The sequence below is a fragment of the Sorex fumeus genome, unplaced genomic scaffold, assembly GCF_029834395.1.
Source record: "Sorex fumeus unplaced genomic scaffold, SorFum_2.1 ptg000197l, whole genome shotgun sequence".
Classification (NCBI taxonomy): Eukaryota; Metazoa; Chordata; class Mammalia; order Eulipotyphla; family Soricidae; genus Sorex; species Sorex fumeus.
The window spans coordinates 658158-664157 of NW_026606254.1; positions in this window are offsets into that span (position 1 = coordinate 658158).

The window sequence follows — 6000 nt, forward strand, 5'->3', positions numbered from 1 at the left end:
TTCCTCAGTGTATAAACCAGGAGTAAACCCTGTGCATCGCTGGGTATGACCCCAAAAGAAGAAAAAGAAAAAAGGAAAGAAAGACCAGAGCTAGGTACTGGGGTAAAGGCACTTGCTTGCATGTGACTAAATCCTGCTTTGATGCAGTAAACATTGATGGTCCTCTGAGCAATGCCAGGAATGACTTCTGAACCCAGAGTAGGCCCTGAGCACCTTTGGGTATGTTCCAAAAACAAAAAGGGACAAGAAAAAAAAATTAAAAAAATAAAGAGAGAATATCTCTGAAATCTACAATTAAAGGCCCTTACTTTGTAATTTATGAGTTTCTAGAAAAAGAAGCATGCATGACATAATACTTTATTTCTGCCATCTGTAGGAAGGAGATTCAAATAATATGGGCTCCTATGTCATTTAATTTTTTGTTTATTTATAATCACGTTTTTATCATTTCCTTCTGCTAATTTTTTGATCTATCCATCTCCATAGTCTTCACATGTGAGCTCAAATTGATTATTTGAGACTTTCTTATTTGTTCTTTTCTTTTTTGAAAGGTAGGCCTGTATTTCTTTGATCTTCCCTCATTCCCATCACTTTCTTTGCATCATACCCTAGGTTTTTTTTTTTGCTGTGTCTCTTGTTAATATTCATATATCTTATTTATTTCCTCATGGTTTTAAGTGTTTTTCAGAAGAATCTTGTTCTGTGTCTATATACTGTGATTCTTACTGTTTGCTTTAGGTTGAGTTTTTTCCCTTCGTCACTTTGTAGTGGGAAAAGATGCTTAATTTCATATAAATATTTATATGATTATTGATACTTTTGTAGAGGTCTATGATTGATTTGAACTGGACAACGTTCCACATGCACTGAGAAGAATGTTAATGCTTTCTCACAGGTTCATTCTCTTAAAGCCTAAGAGCTTGTGATTTCTCAATCGCCTCTTCTTCCAATATAAGCAGGTGATGCTGTGACCTTACTTCTGAGTTTCTTTGGAGTCCTTTTTGGAAGAGGGGAAAGGCAGGCCGGAGACAACTTCCGTTAGCCACCACAGCCCTGGGCAGGGAGGGCAAACCTGAGCACAGAGTTCACAGTTCTCCCAATCTCAGCCCATGTCTATGGTGTTGGTGGACAGCATCTGGGTTTCCCTCTGACCTCAGACTCTGAATCCCCAGGGAAGAGGGAAGGGCAGTGGGGGAAAGAACACACCTGTCACAGCCAAGTGTCCAGAGCCAAGGGGCTGTGTACAATGTCCAGTCTTGATAGTTAGCACAAACCTACCCTTTCTCTGTGGAGTTTACTAGGGGTGGGGGGTGAAGCTCTACCTCTCCAGTCAGGTCAGCTGACACCTATGGCTCCACTCACGGGGCTCCATCAACTCCATGTGCCTCTCCCTCCACCCCTTCAGAAAAACAGGTATGTGGTCCTCAGGCATCTTCCGATGATGAACCACTAAGTATGGTGAGAGAACCATGGACCCTTCTGGCCCTACTTTAAGGGTGATGTATGGCGGTAGCTGCTCATTCCCCAGGATGATGAAATCATATTTGTTCTTTGATCCTCTCAGTGTTACAGTTATTCTTTCCTTTTTAAATGTAGAAAAAGTTTGTTAAGCATTAAGAAGTTCTTACTTACATAGTTATTCATAGCTGACTTTGAGGTATACAATGTTCCAATACAATCTCACCCCTTGTGCTGACCTCTCTCCACCAGTTTCCCAAAGCTTCCTCCCACCCCCCAGCCTGTCTCCTTGACAGGTATATTTTGTTACTACCATTATATTTAATGTAGGAGTACTGCTATTTATTCAGCCATTGATTAAGCAGATTGAATTGGCATGAACTCGACATTACTTTTTAAAATTTTTTTAATTGAATGTCCATGAGATGGACCAATACAAAGCTCTTCATAGTTGGGTTTTAGTCATATCATGATCCAGCACATGAATACTCTCTACCAGTGTACATTTGCCACCACCAGTGTCCCCTGTTTCCTTCCCACCATCCCCCAACGCCCCATCCCTCATCCCCAGCCTCCCTCTATGGGAGGCACCTTTCTTCTTGTCCTCTCTCTCCTTTACCTTTTTTGCATAATGGTTTACAATACAGGTGCTAAGAGGTCATGGAGTTTGTTCAGAGAATTCAGTATTTTTATTGACTCAGTAAGGCTGGAGTAGCTTTTTAACTGTGTGGCAGCTTTGCGGTGTGGATGTAACTGCTGAGGCTTGCACAAGTACAGGGAGGTGGAGGCAGGTAGCCCATCGAGACACTGAGAAAGTCTGGCTGCTGATGCACTCTCCCCGCAGATGCAGGTTGACTCATGGCAGCACCATACCCCTGGACGAGCACATTTTTTTTATTTGGCTGATGTAGTTTGAGTCTTATTCTTAGACTGTTGTTAGCTGTATTATTCAGACATAATGTACAGATAAAACTCTCCCCTCTACTACTGTGCATGCCCCCTACCCCAGTTACCCTCCATCGTTTTCTTCTCACTCCCTTCAGTTTCTTTCCTTCCCTTTATTCCTTATTTCTGTAATCAAGGGTCAAGGGTCATATAGGTATCCCATTTGTTACCTTGCATTCCTTACCCTGTTATTCTATATACCACAGACAAGTGACATTTGTCTGTGGCATTTGTCCTCCTTCTGACTCACTCAGTTCCATTCAGGTTGTGGCAAATTGTATGACTTCACCTTCCGTTATAGCTGCACTGTGTTTGCATATCATACTCTCATGAATTGTTTATCCGATGTTGAATACCTAAGTTGGTTCCATGTCTAGCTATAGTGTTGAGTATTGCAATGAATAATGGTGTGCATTTGTTTGTTTGAATGAAAGTTTTTGTGTCTTGGGGGTAATATCAAACTGCAGCTCTGTTCTTACTTTTCTGAGAAACCTCCAAACTGTTTTCCACAGGAGCTAAGCCAGACAGCATTCCCAACAACAGCAGGTAAGGATTCCTTTTCCACCACATCCCAACAACACCACAGATTGTGCCCAATTTTTTTTCCCTGACAGTTGTCATTCTCCTTTGTGTGATATGATACTTTATTATCATCTTGATTTGGATTTCACTGAGGGTAAGTGATAGCACTGTAAAACTGTCCTCCCGTTGTTCATCAATTTGCTTGACTGGGCAACAGTAACGTGTACATTGTGAGACTTGTTAGTACTGTTTTTGGCATATCAAATATGACACGGTAGAGTGCCAGGCTCTGCCAAGATGGCGGGATACTCTCAATAGCTTGCTGGGCCCTCTGTGAGGGACAGAGGAATCAAACCCATGTGAGCCACGTACAAGGCAAACGCTCTACCTCTTGTGATATTGCTCCAGCCCAGTGAAGACCAGCAACACGTGATAATGAACCCCTTTTCATGTGTTATTTCATGGCCAACAGTATACTTTGAAGTTGCGTCTATTTCTTTCCTCTCACAATTTTTAAATAGGGTTTGTGAATTTTGGAGGGAGGTGAGTCCTCTTGAGTACTTTATAGATCTTGGATATTCATATTTACCTGATGTGTTGCACATGAATATTATCTCCAATTCAGTCTGGTGTCCTTTCCTTGTAGAACATGTTGTTAGCTAGGCAGAAGCTTTTTAATTTTATGAAGTCCCATTTGTGTATTTTTGTTTGAGCTGTCCCTGTCAATGGGTCTGATCATTGGAAACACCTTTGAGGCCCATAGCACTACTTCCTTCTCCAGGGTGGAGCTATCAAACCAAGCCCGATTTACCGCCCATAGAGCTCTGGAGCCAGCATGCAGCAGCCTGGCAGGCAGCGACCAGGTGGCATGTATCCAGGCCCTGTGTCTCCTGGGCAGCATTGAGTCACAGGTCCCTCAGCAGAGCCCAGCCTGGCAACTCGCAGGGAGGCAAAGAGTGCATGTCCCGCCAGAAGGCATGCATTACCTCCTCTTGGGACCACACCCAATCCCCTCTGTAGAAGGCTGGATTAACACTGGCCTCCATCTGGCTGGCCATAACTAGAGTCATCCACATACCAAGTTTCTACTAGAACCTGGGTTTGATCCAGCCCCATCAAGTAAGGGGACGCAAGGAGCTCGCCGCTGGCACAGAGTTGTGGACCATCTATTCATGTAAGTCCCTAGCCCCTGCACAGCTTGAACCTGCCTACAAAGGTTTGCGGAAACTCTTCTCACCTAGCTCTGGTGCGCGTTTTGTTTTCCCTTCCATGATCCAGTGCCTGAGCCCTTACCGAGCCCACAACTGGATGTGCAGTTTGGACCCTCACCAGAGCTGTTCCAACTGTGGGGTGTGGAACATGGCCCTTTGGCCACTGCAGAGGCTGCTGCCATTTCCAGAGCCTATCCCAGGTGTCCCCTTTTGGAAACAACACATACAGAGAGCACAGGACCTGGGCAAAGTGAGCACCAAAGCCTGCCGAAGCACCAACACTACAAGGAACACCTGCAAGTGTTTTCCAGTCACAGCCACAGGTGTCCCTGCATGTGCTCTGGGATGGCTTTACTCTGACACAACCCAATCCCAAGAACATGACACAAACAGCAAGACTCTTCTGGGGCTCCAAGATCCTCAAGGCCTGATAATGAAACCTTTGTTTTCCACCTATCCCAAGAAAATGCACCCCTCAGTCTTTATCCTGGTCACATAAAACATGGCCCCCTCTCCAGGGATTTTGAGATGTGCATTTTCTTGGGAGCAGACTGTGTTAATACCTCCCAAGCCCCAGATAGATCCTTTTCCACCCTCACTCCCGTCCCACTTCAGAGGAATGAAGAGCTGGTCTCAGCAAGCTGCCATCCCTGCTCTAACAGGTAAAAGCCAGGTCCCCAGGGCTTTCCAGATGCTTGATCCAACTTTTCAGGTCCTTTATGAACACCACCACATCAGAGTCTTCTCCATCCAACCCAGCTCCACAGCCCGGCTGCCCCTCTAGGGTCTGCTCCATGGAGGGGGAAGAGTCCAGGGACCCCTCAGCTCCCTGACTGTGACTGCAGGGCTTCCTCAGTACTTCCCAGTGGAGAGCAGAGCTTTCTCCAGAGAGGTCAGTGTTGTTTAAACTCCAGCGCTTGCTGGGGTGGGGCCAGGTGGCAAGGAGCTCGCCAACAGGAACAACATGGAGGTTATGGGCTAGTCTATGGGAATGAGCACAGGCCCCGCTGCTGTATCTGGGTCCCCTGCAGGGCAGCTGATCTGCTCTGAAGTCTGGATGCTGGACTTTGTGTGCCCATAAAAGAGCATGCAGATACAGTAGAAAGATCTGACCACCTTGTTTCAGCTGTGCCATAGTCTGGACACACTTCATTTCTTCCACAGTGATCACAGTTTTAGAGAAAGTAGAAAAAAACTGGTGTGCCCAGGAACTGTTCTTGCTTCTAGGGACAAAATGCATGATCAGGCATGTTGAGACACTTCACACCAGAAGCTACTGGTGCTGTGGAGGAGCCTCAAGGTTACCCTAAAACATTCCCAACAAGAAATGAATCTCGGCACCAGGAAGCTTGCTGAAGAGGTCTCCTGATCTTGCAGCAGGCCGATTTCACCGGGGTGCCTCAGACAGGGGCAGGTGTTGTCCCTCCACCTGCCCCTGACGAATCCAGAGCCCAATGGAAAATGGAGGTATGTGAGACCAGTGACTGCTAACTCTAGTCCTCAAGGGATCAGGGACAGCTGCTCCTTCCCATCTCCTCGCCTCTATGTCACGCCCATGAACTGCCTTCCTCCTTGTGCCATTTAAGCTCAGTAATGGCCATGATCCAGAGACTCAAAAGTGAATCTCAGAATCGAGCAGCTAGCTGCAGAGATTTCTTCAGACACTAATTATTTAAACTTTTAGAATTCCAGGGCGTGCAGCCACTTTTGTGGCCATGTGACTTCTCATGCTATTCATAATAAGCTATACAAAATAAAGTATCAGTCTGTTAGGCAGGCTTGAGTGGTGGTGTTGGTAAGCTTAGAAATAATGGTGTTGGTATGGTGTAATGGTGGTGGGATTGAAATATTGAATGTAACACAT